The sequence below is a fragment of the Siniperca chuatsi genome, linkage group LG16 (genome assembly GCF_020085105.1).
Source record: "Siniperca chuatsi isolate FFG_IHB_CAS linkage group LG16, ASM2008510v1, whole genome shotgun sequence".
NCBI lineage: Eukaryota > Metazoa > Chordata > Actinopteri > Centrarchiformes > Sinipercidae > Siniperca > Siniperca chuatsi.
Genome location: NC_058057.1, coordinates 8,792,089 through 8,807,387, shown reverse-complemented (window position 1 = coordinate 8,807,387; position 15,299 = coordinate 8,792,089). Strand labels below are relative to the sequence as shown.

The 15,299-nt window shown below is 41.3% G+C and overlaps 1 protein-coding gene across 13 annotated transcripts in view; it reads left to right on the top strand.

The window, feature by feature from the left end:
* Positions 1–15,299, top strand: part of nrxn3b (neurexin 3b) — a 280,052-nt gene that overhangs the window by 91,870 nt on the left and 172,883 nt on the right. The window lies entirely within an intron of this gene.

Here is a 15,299-nt window from a genome sequence, read left to right as displayed (position 1 = left end):
GGAGGGTATGTTATCGGACTATTGTTCAGATTGTCCTTCACTTTTTCACTATTTTACAGAGATTTTCAAGGGTTCAGTAGAGGGCTTTAGTACTTTCCTAAGAACTTGAGGTGTGTAAAGAAATGCACTTGTAGAATAATGAGTGTCTAGAGAGTAGGTTGTTAAAATCAGCAGAAAGTGTGGCTGTATAATGTGTTGTTAATGATTAAAGAAACCCAGAGGAGAATAGGGATCAACATGTACCTTACACTGAGATAGGTCTATGTTATCCTGTACCTTTTAAAGAATTAAACTCTGAGTACAGCAACAGTTTAGGAATGAATCATAAAGTGACTCCTTTTGGAAACAGATTCAGAGGAATTCAGTAGAACATAAGATGTTCAAAATGCACAGCCATTAGTAAAAGTTAATTTTACATTGCAACAATGTAAAGTTAATGTCCTGTCCTGTTGTGAAAGAGCTAAACTTCCATTGGGAGCCGAGTTAGGAAGCCCAGGGCTGTCTGATGGAGTTAACCTTGTCTTAGCCGGGCAGTTGCATCTCTTTTAGCAGCACTCCCATGATGTTGTCTCAGCGCAAAAGGGGAAAAAGGCAGCTGTGAAAGCATCAGTGTTCTGACTAAGAAAGACTCAGAGCCAATGTGCCTCTCTGACCTTCTACCCACAAGATGAAAACATTAAGTCATATCTCCCTAATGCTCCATACACTCACAGTCTCAGACTGCCGGTCCCCCTCACTTCTTCTTTTGTGCTGTTCCGCTTCCTCCCCCACATCGATCTCTGAATGGTCGCACCTCTGCGCTCAGTGAGTGCTCTTGCCGCTGGGTGATAACCCAGGGGACCGCAGATCTGCCCTCCAGTTCAGTTACACAGTGAGACTTGAGGTGTGGTAAAATGTGTTGAATGACTGAATACATGCCTCTGGACTTAAGTTTCATGGTCCAAATACAAGATGAGCCCCTCCTAGTTAGCTTAGTTGTTTGGAGGTATGTTGCTACAAATTGAGATAATATTGGAAGTTGTATTTGTACATTATCCTCCATATCCTCCAATGTTGGGACTTAATGTTTTTCTCTTTGGGTTTTTAAAATAAGCACTTGGGGTACAACACCTTGCCTTCAGGGAGCTCTGAATGGACATTTGTTTGATTTGATTTGTTGTTCACTTCTTAGATTTTATAGATGAAACAATTAATGGAAAAGTTAATCGATCAGTTTATCGATAATGACAGTTGTTATCCCAAAAGTCAGCAATAAGTTACAGATGCAGTCCTAAAATTACACTTGGGGTTAAAGTCAAATTTAAATACAAACACAATGGTATTGTCTGTATCATATCAATGACATTTGCCTACCTTGAAACTTTTTTAGAGCATCCTTTGGGCCTTAACTTCCATCCATCCCTCATCTATTCTCTTGCCTTTTCTAGACACTTATCAACGTCAGGGTGTTAGTGGTAATAGTGTGGGCAGAGCATCCTTGATGTTCTTTCCACCTGTATCTTTCCTCCAGCTCTTGCTGGGGGATCAATAATCCTTCTGGTGTGTTCTGGGTCTGCTCTGTGGTCAGGCCTAAACAGCCCGAACCACCTTGGCTAGAGCTCCTGTCGGTGCGAAGGCACAGCAGCTCGATACCAGAGCCCTCTCAGTTTGCTGAGCTGCTCACTCTCTCACGTAGCGTGAGGCCAGCCACCCTGTGGAGGAATCTCATCTCGGTCTGCTTGTGTCAGCGATCTTTTTTTTCCCGGTCACTGCCCAAAGCGTATGACCACAGGTTTAGGGTCGGAAAGAAGACTGAGCAGTAAATTGAAAGCTTTGATTTGGAGCTCCCTTTTCTCTACCACAGTGACAACGTCCCTCAGTACCATTTTCCTTCAGCTACAATAAAAAGCCTGCTTTATTTCAGGAGTCACTTTCACTGCCGCTTGTGAACAAGAGCTCACGTTAACTGAGCAGTCCAGCTTTTTCCGGCCCTCATTCCCCCTCATTCTGACTGTTTGACCCTCAGCTGCAATCTGCACATGGGAGGTCACAGTCTGATAAGCACGAGGTCTGGATGTTGGCAAACAAAATTTACAAATTAGTCTGATTTTATTAGCTTTTATATTTTCTAATCACTGCTCTCATCACAATTCAGAGTAGAATATATTTGAAGCTAATCCTTGTCTGCTTTGAAAACAGTAACCCATGAGATGAAGAAATCGCTTTGATTTAAAATGTTGGACTTGAAACAACATGTGGTATTTTCTTTTTTTCTAAATAAATGTGCAACACTTTGGATTGAATGGAATATTATTAGTTATGCTGGTAGAATAGTTTGTTTTCCTTCTCCTCCATGCTTTTATGCAGCCCCTGGAGCCCCCTATGACAATATCAAACAACTGAGATGTTTTCACACATGGTGCTTGCTATTGATCTCAAGTATGCTATACAGAACAACAGAGAATTGTGCCTGTATGATGAGACGGGATGAAATGATAGCGATCAGCACTCTCCTGGGGAGTGTTACAAAGGTTATACATTTACATTACATTGATTGGCCTTTGCTGGTGACTTTCTGCTGGAATGTAAATGCGCTCATTTGTCTGTCTTTCTTCAAAACACTTTGTTGAGCCTACACTCAGCCTACACTTTTTTTGTGATATAATTTAATTCAAATGGATTGCCATCCCAGGCCTCATGGAAGTAGTTTCAGCGCATTTTGCACTAATGATATTTTTGGAACTCAAATAATGGAATAATCTGAAATGAAAGTCTCAAGATGATTTCATCATATTTGTATTGAACGGAGCACATTGCTCTGTAATTTCTTCTCTTCCACTGGGAGCTAAAAAGCTAGCAATGTTCTTGCTCTGTTTACTAGAACGAAATACATCCTGACAGATATTTTAAACTGTTTGAGGAGATCAAAGATCGTACAAGGTAACAACTAACAGACAACAGTGCTCCTGTCTGCTCTGTTTTATACCTGGCATCTGTGCCAGGTTTTGTATACAGATTATTCTGTCTCTTATCTCTTGTGTGTCTCTGTTTTTTCTTTTAGCATTATTCGCTGTCTTGAAATTCCTCTCTTTCTTTTACTTTCTGCTACTCCCTGTTTATCTCTCTCCTTCTCTCTCTCTCTCTCTCTCTCTCTCTCACACACACACACACTCCCTCTGTTTGGCATGTCTTCTTTAACCCAGCCCATGAGACACAACAGCACCTGTGATCAAAGGTCTGCCGTGGAATCACACAAACAGATGTAGTGTCAGCATGGGAGCCAGCCACTGTGCGTGTGTGTGTGTGCGTGTGTGTGTGTGTGTGTATTATGGATATGTGCTCATTATGAAATATTATGTATAAAAAGAAATGGATATCTTAATTCGCTGTTTTTGTACGACCATATGTTTCTGTCTGTGCCCTGTATATGTTTGCATCCATTCACATGATTAAGAATGCTTTTCTTTATGACAGCCAACGCTTGAGTTTGTGTGTGTGTTCGAACCAGCTAGGCAGTGCCAATGCCTCATGCAGGTGTATGATACCGTGGCCCTGGCCCTGATAGACCCCTCTCGTTTGGGTTGTGACCGGGAGCGTAGCCCTGCCAAAAACCCGTCTGCCTGTGATCTGAATTCAAATAGGGCAGCTTGGCTCGGTGCAGCCCCAACAGGCACACATGGAGATAAGAAGACAGAAGTTGCTTGCTTAAAATACAACACTGTGTACATGTATTAACATGGTTTAAGGGAAAACGTTTGCCCTTACACACTGTTGCCCTTAGAATGATGAGGCTTGTGGAATTGATATGTAATTTCTTTATTTTTGTAACCTGTTTTTAGTGTCTTCTGCTGTGCCAGCTTCAGTCATTTGCTAAAGTGTGAAAAGGTTGTTTCTGTAGCACTCCATCTACATGGGATATGTCTAATTGAGCTGACTCAGGCATACAGGTTTAGTTCGGTGTAGTACTTTAAAAAGTGATGCTGGAAAATGATTTTCTTCTCCAATAGCCTAAAGTCAGATCCTCAGAAAGCAAAGAGAAAGGAAATCATTACCCCCCTGTAATGACTTTACAAGATTTTGTCCTCTCTCTCGTCTTTGGGAGGCAGCTTGAGGCTTTCTTCCTTTTTGATTGTTACATGCCATTATATTAAAAGGTTACCCAAATGTTATTCCCCATAAGGAAAACCCAAGTACAACAGATTATTCGGGTCGTATTTGAGTCTAACTTGTAAGAGGTGACATTAATTCAAGATTAGAGGGAGGTGTATTTGATGTCGTCCACCGACTCTGCCAAGAGACGGGAATTCACGCGCACTGCCTCGATTCTGCAAGCTAGTCAGTCATTCAAACTGTCAGTAAGTCAGGCTTTGTGTTTGTAAACTGTGTGTGGGTCTATTTGTGTGGGTGTGGGAGGGGAACTTTTAGCGAGCCGGGGTGTTGCTGACAGTCGTGTGTTCCAGAGTGCTGTGCAGCTGATAAAGTAGCCCAGTTAATCAGGTAAATAGGCCTGTAATGAAGTGTGTTTGTCTGACGGTGTGCCAGCCTAGCGCCAAGCCATCCCACTGAGACTCTCCTCTTTCTGTCTTTCTGCTGCATCTACACACACACACACACACACACACACACACACACACACAATCTGACTCCGATACACAGTCAGGAACACACACATACACACACACACACACACACACATACGCCAATCCACTGGAGACAGATTGGATTGTGTCTAATGCATATTGCATTTTGCCTGACAAGATGCCACCGCCCAAATACAGTAAGTGCCTGTGTTTTCCCTACTGTCACTGGAGAGGAGTAGTGATGGGCCTCTGGGCCTGAGCTGATTGCTGGAAGTGTGTCCACCGCAGATTAGTGGTGACATCACTCATTATAGTGCTGGCTTTCTTTTTCTTAATGTTTTTACTGGAGGCAATGCACTGCTTAAAATACCATCCATTGTTTTATTCATTTAATTTCATTCAATTTGATTTTAAGTCACATTTATTTATATGATTGACTGATTGATTATAAGAATTTTGGGTGAAATTGGTCAGGTTTTTCAAGTTTTTTTTCAAGTTTTTTCACATATCACATACATTTTTGTCTAGACTCATACACGTCTTAATCACGCCAGGACACACACACCATGCAATTACCACATTTTGCTGGACATTCATTCATAGTGGCAGTGAAATAATAGGTTGCCGCTTGGCTTTTACAATTGAATCATAGGTAGTAATGGCAGAACAGAGATTGGATGACATTGATGCTCGCCACCTTCCTACATGAAATCTTGTAAGCTGGGTATAACATTATACTCCTTTATCTTTGGGTTGTGCTTGAAAAGTGAAAAAAGCAGTGCAATTTCAAGAAAATGCTTTATTTTGCTGATGATTTACTAATTATCTGTTTTGGCAGATATAATTTTCCCACTGGAAAGGACAAGAGAAATAAAATCACATTCACCTCAGGGAGATGGTGCCACAGCACTAACAGCAACAATTTCAACAAGCTGTTACCAATAATAGTCTTTCATATGCTGCAATCTTTTATTCACAAATAAATAATATAAATAAATATTCACAAATATTAGTCTATTTTTTTTAACATGATTGGAAAGTATGAGGGCATTATGGGAATAAGGGCAGAAATATGAGAATTCACCATCTCTGCACCCACTTTGAAAAAAAGCCTTTTCCAAACCCATTTGTATTCAGATGCGGTCAGATCCTCAGATATGCTAAAAGCCGGTTCCGACAGTGTTAGAGTGGCATAATTGAAATGCTTGGCTAAATTCCCTTTTCACCCACACGGGGGGTGGGTGGGGTGTGACTTGATCTTGCTGAAAGTCTCCCTTAATCCTCAAGTCCTATAATAAACCTTGTATAGTTGTGGTGTTTTTTGCAAATAACTTTTGTTCTTATCTCAACTTTCTCTTACTTTTTCGGCTCGTACAAGTGTGCCTCAGATTCACTGAAGGCTCCTAACTTCAGATAACTGTGTAAATGACCCACATCCATAAAATGGACATAGCTTAGAAATCAGATTTATCTCCCTCTGATCCTACTGTTTTATTTTCCTTTGTCCAAATGTCGGACAGTAGCAAGCATAACTGATGAGAAAATTCTCTTGCCAAAAAAAACTAAAAACTAATAATTTCAGCATGGCCGTCTACCCTAATTAGTTGTTGCCTAATCATGATGGCATTTTGATGGTGTGGTCCATGTAGGGGGTCATCTGGCATGTTCTCTGCAGGTGCTGGATCCATTAATGGAACACCTTCATTCATTGCAATAATATGCAATACACAGCATGCTAAAATAATCTGACATGCCTTCTCTGGGGTGTAGAGCAGCTTGCCACCAGCTGTGTCAATCTACATCCACCGGGGCTTCACAACCTCAATTGTCCGCTCACAGCATGTATGACGCTCGTTGTATGAGCGCTCTTGTCTGCTACCAATATATCAGCACACCGTCTGAAGACACGCTCTCTTCCAAGGCATCCAAAAGAAGTAAGTCACCTATGACGCGTCCGGTTACGCTTCCCGTTGACCTTATTATATACAGAGACAAATTAACCTTCAACCAGTGCATAATTTAAGTCGTTTTGCAGTTTGAGATGTTCATATTGATATTGTAGTGTTATACAATATTGTTGGACAGGTAGATGCCGTCACTTAGCTTACTTAGCTTGCTAAAGTATCGGCTTTCCATTACAACAAATGTAATGTTCCAAAAATAGTAGCTAGCAGCTTAGAATCATTTTCTGTCTAACACACAAGCCACACTGGTTACTGCGGCAGTCCCAAACCAACATAGTGAGTTGATCGTCTGAGACTCTAGTGCTAGCGTCTGTAATGAGCTGGTATATGGCTGATGATAGCTAACATTACTGTTGGCAGTGTATTTTTATTTTCTAACGTTGAAGAACTGATACAGCAACGTTGTCATACACAGCATTGGGAGTGCGCTTCTGGTGTCGTTGAGCTGGGGAGGAGGGGCCAACTTTGAATGTTGTGTTTACAAACTGCAACTGACAAATCCTACTCATTCTGCCTTCATATAAATCATGGTATGATAGAGCTTGAGAGCCAGTGGTGCTTTTATGATTGTAAAAAAGGAAGAATTAGTGAATGTTTGTGGCCACATCTCCAAGATCATATTTCTGTTCGGCAGTGCATGCAGTATAAATTTCCCGTCTTAACGGTTGAAAATTTGGTTTGAATAAAGGAACATCACTTCAAAGTTGATAACCATGCGGCTGCGTGAGTACACGCTGCACAGCCACTCACCTTTCAGCAGTTAAAAAAAATTATTCAGCTTAGCTGTTGGCATTTGGAGAAAGCCATTGTCGTTGAGTGAGATAGAATGAGATGTACAACTGGAGCCTTCCAGATACCTTTCCTCTGTTATCATAAAGTAGATATCCACCCAGAGAGGAGGGGCGAGGAAGTCTTTAGAAGCTGAGGAATCATGATTTAGCATTTGGCGCTGCCCTTAGCTCTGTCACTTTCATCTTCCTCTTCAGTGACTACTAGACAGCAGAATTTGTAGAAAACAGTTCTGTGTTTGTGTTTCTGTCTTCGGTTCCTTTTTTTTTTTTTTTAAGGAAGGATATTAGTTTAAATTACGCTTCCCTTCCTCTCCCTGCCCACTGCACTGTAGCTCCCTTTCACCTTCGTCTTTCTCTCGCCCCACTTCTCACCGTAAACGGGTGATAAGCACCTTTGCTGGGGCATTTATCTCTGCAGACAGAGAAAATGACACTTCAAGGTCTGCCCTGACTAACAGGCCAGTGCTCGCATACATACACAGGACAAAGGGGGCTAGGGTGTAAAATGGAGGATGGGAAAGATGAGGAAAATGGAGAAAAGAGAATGAGGTTGAAAATTTAAAAGTGGCGTGGCTATAGAAGGGGACAGCAAATTAAGAATGGAGACAGATGAAGGTGAAGAATTAGCTGGAAAAAAGAAAAAAGCAGGACAGTGGACTTCGAAGCATGTGATATTTCGATTTTCGACCCGGTATTTGGATGCAGTATAGTTCACCTTTTAAATGTTTGCTTTATTCTTTTATTTACAAAATTGTTGCTATGATAGCCTATACATTTTTTAAGTAGATGAAATGAAAAATACATAATAGTTTAGTTAGAAGAAGTTTGACTTTATTTCCTTGATTTTCTTTGCTTTAAAATGAATAGTCTGAGGTTTTGGCACGCGTACAGGCCGACAGTAAATGCTCACTGGCTCTGTATGTGCTAACTGATTCGCATCATTTAGCACATGATGCCTCTGTGATGCCTCTGTGGGGCACTGCAGGTGGCATATTTGAAGCAGCAGCAGCTGCACCTGCAGATCACCGTTACAACTAATGTTACTATATCATGCTCATTTTAGAGTGAAAATAATTTGTCTAGGACTGTTTGCGACCAGTGAGACAATGTGTGTGTGTGTGTGCTGCCAGATAAATCACCCTTTTTTTCTCAACACAGGAAATGCTTGCTTCCTCTTTTGAGGTGTAACTGACTGACAGGATTATACCTCCTAGGAAAAAAATACATATGTCGCCATATATCAAGCTGAATGATAATTATAGTATATATCCACAGAGGAAAAAATAATATATTTTTAAGTCCTTATGTCTTGAAAGGTGTCAGCAGTCACCGTGACGGCAGAAACTGTTTGACTAAGTCTAGAATAGACATGTCAAGGTGTGCTGACACACTGCTTGAAATTTTCCATGCATTCTGAGCCTATGAAAACAATAGGTACAATGTCAAAACAAACTTATCTGATTCTTCCCGTTGCTTCTTGCGTTGTTGCGTCTTATGTCTGTAAAGAAAATCACTCATTTTCAAAAGATTTCTACAAAAGCTCTCAAACCGAAGCCCTAAATGCACCACATAGTGCTTTTAAGTAGGAAGTAAAAATACAAGGCAGTAAAATATTGTAGTCTGGGCATTTACGGGAATGTGTTGTCCAGTTCAAGCTTTTTGCTCTCACATGACTACAGTTTTCTTTTTTCTTTTTCTTCAGCTCATGATACATAGCTGCACAAATACATACCTAAGCCTGACTGTTGAGATTTTGTGTGCCTGCATTTGTGTGTGTGTGTGTGTGTTCATGTGTTTGACTTGTTTTGCAGCCTAGGGAAGCATGCTAAATTAATCCGATTTCATTTGAAGCTGAATCGTGCTTGCATTGTGCTGGGTGTAGAAAGTGCCCGAGCCTGCATTTCTTTATAATTCAGTCCCAACAACGAAGAACAGGCCCCTCTATTGACTCCCCATCTCGGCTTTGTTCCATTTGTCTTTTGATACTTATCTGCTTCCTGCTGATGAACAATCATTGAATTAAGCAGAATAATGAGTTTGGTATCGTCCGCTTTATCAAGCGTGTCACATGTTTTTTGAGCCGAGTTCTGTGGTTCGGCTATGGGCACAATACTGCGCTCTGACTCGGGGAAGGGTTGTTTTTTTTTTTCGCCCTGAAATGGATTCATCTTATTTCACTACCAGTTTATTCTTTCCCTCTCCATTTGCTGAGATGATGGTTTTGCAGAGAGAAGGTCCTAAGTGATTGGAGGTCACATAGATTGAATTTTAATTCCCGTGGATGCCAGCTGTGGTAATTTCCCTGAACACATGCAGAAGAAATACAGAGTGAAATGTCCTCTCCTCTCCTCTCCTACCGAGGAGATTTGAGTTGCCTGCCATTAAAGATGGTGTTTCCTGCCTCCGGCGCCAGGAGACAGACTCATGGCGAGCTGACAGTCGTCCTCCTGTGCTGGAACAGTATGCCATAGTGCCTGACGCAACTCAGCTCCACAGATTCATACAGTGCATGAAAACGAAAGGAAGAAGAAAAGGCTGATGTAGTAGTTGATAGATGGAGAGGGAGAGAGAGAAGTACAAACTGTTGACTGAATTGTTGAAAATGCCAGAGAGGCAGCCGTTGAGAGACAGAGATTTGTTTGACAACGTTTACCCGGGAGAAGAACAGATCCTCCTGCACTTTGTAACGATCTGTTCGTTTCCGTTTTTTCATTGCTAAGAACATTATGCTGTTGCTCCCTAATCCCCATTTGTAATTAAATGTGTGCTTAGGAGCTGTGCTGGGTTATGTAAACCCTGACTCTCGTTGTTGTACACTATTCAGAATAGGGAGGATGGGAATGTGCTGCATCCATCTTCCCCTGCTTTCTGTGCCTTGTGTCTCATTTCATTCTCTTTCTTTCCTCCTTTCTTTCTCCCCAACGCGCACACACACACACACACACACACACCACACACACACACACACACACACGCAAACTCTCCCTCTTCCTTCAGTGTGGTTTTCCCACTCACTCTCTCACACACGCAGAGCGAGGGCGAGAGAAAGAGAGAGAGAGAGAGAGAGAGAGAGAACACTTAGAGGAAATCCAGCCTTCGGTGTTCGGCCATCTGAGAAATTGACAAGTCTCCCAACCTCTCACGGCAGCAGGGAGGAGGGTTCCCAGAGAGACTAACTGATTTTTAGGATAGAAAGAGGAAATGAAATTCAGAATACTCCCTTGCTGGAGATAGTGTCCTACCTTCTCTGGGGTTTTACAGTAGTATCTGTGATTGCCTGTTTTATAAGATAGCATGAATTTGCATTTTCTAATAGTATTTTCATGCATCAAAAGACACTCTGGTAACCTGACTTGTTTATTTTGCAGCATGATATTCAAGGACTAAGTCTACCATGTTGCACAGTTACTATATTTGCTTTTCCCATAGGTTTACCTTGACCTCAATCAATTCCTCTTCTTTTGGTCTCATATTCTGCCTACTTCCTCCTTTTGTTCTTTACTTTTTTTTTGGTCCCCTTTAGGCATCTCCTTCTCTTCTCTTTTTTTCCATCCATCGCTCCTGTCACCACCCTTCTCATCTCCACCCCGTTTATCTCCCAACAAGTCAAATGAGAAGCTGGTGTTAACAGCAGCTGGCTGTCTTTGACTTTGCTGCCCCCTGATGGTGCTGGGGTTCACTGGTTGGACGTACATGCAGGTGCGCACGCTGCATATTTGTCTCTCTATCGGTTTGAGAACGAGAGTTGTCTTTGTAGCAATGAGGCTCAAGGATAGAGGTGGGTTTGTTGAAAGTTTGAGGTAAAGCTTGTTACAGCTAAACATACACCTGTGCTTTTTATGCCATCTAACCACAAACACCCACTGTGTCGGACTAAACATCAGGCAGCCACAGGAGAGGCTTTACCCTCCTTCAGAATCTGGTAGAGGAAGCTACTATACATTTAATTTGTATACTCAGTGGTTTAAACACTTAACAGGAGCTACAACTCAGTATACCAGATGTGGAGGAGTTTTACAGCTGTACAAGGCTGTTTCGTTTGTTGAACATATTGCTAGAGTTGCAAAGTTCTCCTGGTACAAGGACTCTGAAAATCTGGCAAAGGAAACCCACAGCAAAACAGACAGCTCTTCTCCCACACTGTCTGCTAATATACATATATTTTAAATCTTACAAGTTGTGAGGATGCAGTTAGTTTCACATGTACAGCTAGTAGTTAATGCACTGGCCTCACGCACCCTCTCTCACTACCCCACAATCTGCTTATCTGATTAGCTCCTTAATCTTGAGCATTTGTTAAATTTTCCTGGCATTTTTCCTCATTCCCAAACACATAGAGACACGCTAACATGCAACGCACTGATGGCCTAGGGGTTAATGGGCCAACCGTGAGCCGCAACGTCCCCCGTTTGCATCCCGACCGGTGACATTTATTTCATATCCTTCCCCATCTCTCTCTCTCTCCCCTCATTTCTGTCATCTCTCTGATATTTATGTCTAATAACGGCATAAAATGCCCACAGAAAGACTTAAAAACAAACACTAGCATTAAGTACGTTTACTGATGTATCTTTATTCACCCTTGCCCGATGCAACAACAGTTGAATGCACAGTCAAGTCAGGAAAATTCAGCAAGGGCAAAGCCATAAATCAAACTTACTTTATCAACAAATTCTCTTTCTCATGCATACACACCCAGCAGAGATTCACAGCAGCCCATACTGTAGAAGATGCAGAAAACATTTGTTTATTTTCACAATGCTACAGCCAGATTACAGACTGTAATCATAAAAGTTGTGGGTGAGGAATGACCACAATGCCCTTTTTGCTCTCATTGCTGAAGAGTTCTTCTATTATATAACTTCTTTTTTTTAAAGGATAAAAAATACCCCATATTGGCCTAAATGAGCCTTTTGTCAGCCCACAAAGTGCCCTTTTGCTTGGACAAGCGCCACTTGAGGGCAGAAGGTACCCTTAACATAGATGTAACTCCAAATCTAATGCTAACTCTGTGTGCATTAGAGGTGTCTTAGAGAGTCTGTACACCACTGATTGAGGTTAATGTGCAGGTATTTAGACTTTCCAAATTGTTGTGCAGAGTGACCCTTGTGTGCCATGTGTGTAGCTACCTACTAAGCAGGAGTTTTACTCCCATAAATCATCACAAACTGTCATTAATCATAACTTCAACGTCCTTCAGATGAAATGCAGCCGCTATGTTTTGAATAATCCATCTCAGAGAGACTGTTGAGGAATGCCATTCTATGACTTTTACCAGCGGTGGGGTTAAGCCAACCACACCGTGGGAATGATTCAGTCACTTTGTTGTTCCTGGCCTAGAATACAGCAAGAAGAAATAGTACAGTATGATGTCCATGATAAAATCATACTTGAAATTGAATGTGCATAGGCTTGTTTCAGACACTGATTATATCAGTCACTTGTTGATAAAGCTCTGCGGATTTACCTCATCCCTGTGTAAAGCCTATTCAATATGTCTGATGCATAAAACCGCTTACTGTTTCATATTGACGTTACATCACCCCTTGTGATTTTTGATATCCTGATAAATTGCGGCAGATTATTTGATAATCCTAGTGAGTGTACTGACCTCTTCCTGAGTTTTACTGTCTTGACGGGGGATGTCATTCTTCAAAGTGCTTAGCATGTGCTATTTCCAGAATCTGGGTTGAGACAGCATTGTGTTTTACATTTTAGGGTTTCTCTACAAGTCACTGTGTGTCCATTACAGGAAGAAAGTGAGAAAAAGAGATTAAAAAGAAATGGGGGGAGAAAAAACTAGCGAGTTTTCACTCCTGGTGAACACAGACTGCTCTTGCTTGTGACCATGTTATCAAACCACATGGCTGTACATTAGTTTACTTGTCTTAACTCAACCTATCAATACTTTAACAATGGATCAAATGACTGTGTGTAATATAAAAGAGCTCACTAGTAGACATGAACCAACAGAGAATTATCTTCCAACTCTGCAGTTCCACAGCTCTACAGAGCTTTCCAGCCTCTTTTTAATTGAATTAACTGGTATATAGGACTTAAATATATGAAAACTCAAAACAGCAATGCACCCAAGTACTTAAACAGCCAAAAGATAATGAGTAAATGTCAAAAACATATCATAACAATGACTGAAAGATGTAGGCTTAAGCCATGCAGTAGCTCATAAATCATACACTTCTCTCAATACAAAATTACCGAACCAAAATTTCTGAACAAGCTACATAGTCATTTAGCCTGTTTCTGCTTTATGGCTGGCACATTCCACTATCAACCCTGTTTCTAGCAGCAGGCAGCCATTTTCACCAAGAAGGTTCTGATAAACTGTGTGCTAGCCAGTGCCACACAGCAGGCAGATATTTTTCTCAGGAGTTGATGGAGACCAAAACAGACTTAAAAGGAAATAGAGTTTTGGATTTACATCAATCATGTGGCTGCTGATGTTGCTTTGTGTATGCTGGATGTGTAAACAGTTGCCATGGGAAATGGAAATTTTGACATTGAAAACAACCTATACAATTTATTAATGTCAGCACTAGGTTAAGTAATCATTGACTCAGCAGTCCAATCAACAGCCCTTTAAAACCCTTAGTGATATTTTAAGGTCATTTTGTGCTTTTGGGGCATACAAATATTGGCTCTCCCACTGTCAGGCATACTTAAACAGTCCATTTAAACAGGAAAGAGGGGAATTGAAGTCCCTCTGCTTCCGATATATTTTTCCACTTACTGTAACAACAGACTAAGAGATGCTAATGAATGAATGAAGCTGTGTGGACATGTGACTACTAATGTTTCCTGTCTAATGCATACACTGTTATAAATGTGTTTTCCCCCTGTATTTAAAATGTATTACTCAGGGTCTTATTTACTCTAAGTGTTTTTATTTCACAAGGGGTTTGGATTATTCGACTGGAGTATGCCTTTAAAAATACAGTGTAGTCTGTTGGGATGTTTTTGGTCGGTCTGATGTTTCTGTGTTGTAGCAGCACTTAATTTGTGTGTGTGTGTAAGTGCATGTGTGCGCTTGCCTGTGTGTCTCCAGAGTGAATCACGTGGTGAGGATTACTGTGGATAACGTCCACAGCCAAGAGCCTCTTCTGTCAAGTGCAGGCATTTCCTACTGCCTCAGTGTCTATACACATAGTACACAAACACTGTACACACACAGACACACACACACACACACACACACACACACACACATAAACACACTGTATATATACACACAAAAAGGAGACTAAGACACACTTAGTGCCTGTAAGATTCATTATCACTGTCCTTATCCTTGCTGTCAGGATGAGGATATGATTTTTGAACTTTAAAGATTGTTGACAGCAGACTCTAAAATGTGTGTGTGTGTGTGTGTAGCAGAAGGGTTGACAGGCATTCACATGAAACACCACAATGACAGTCAAGGCCCTTGTTGGTTTGTTTATGAAAACAAAGACTTGTCACTCTGTTAGGGAGAAAAAAAAAAGATTAGATAATCCTACACAGTTATAGCCAAGGCAAGTAAATAATGGGAACTGAGAGAGGAAAAACGGAGAGAAAGAAAACAGATTTCAGAGTATGAACAGGACTAAAGTGTGTGTCTGTGTGTGTTTGTGTGTGTGCAGAAGAGATTTGACAAGCGTACCCCCCCCCCATACACTGAATATTTGTGAAGCCTCTCACTTAATAGCTTTCCTCCTCCTCCATCTTCTGCTTCAATTGGACTGCTAATTATGTAAAGAGCGGGGCTTGCTGGAAAACACACACACAAGCGCACACACACACACACACACACACACACACACAGACTGACAAGTAGCAGCTTAATTACCATCTGAAATGACATCCTCATTGCTGCTGATATCTCTCTCAAGAAACACCAAGTTACAGAGCAGCACACACTGTAGGTGCATAGATGTCGCGTTGTGCATGCATGCAAATCTAGACACACACACACACATACACACAGTGGT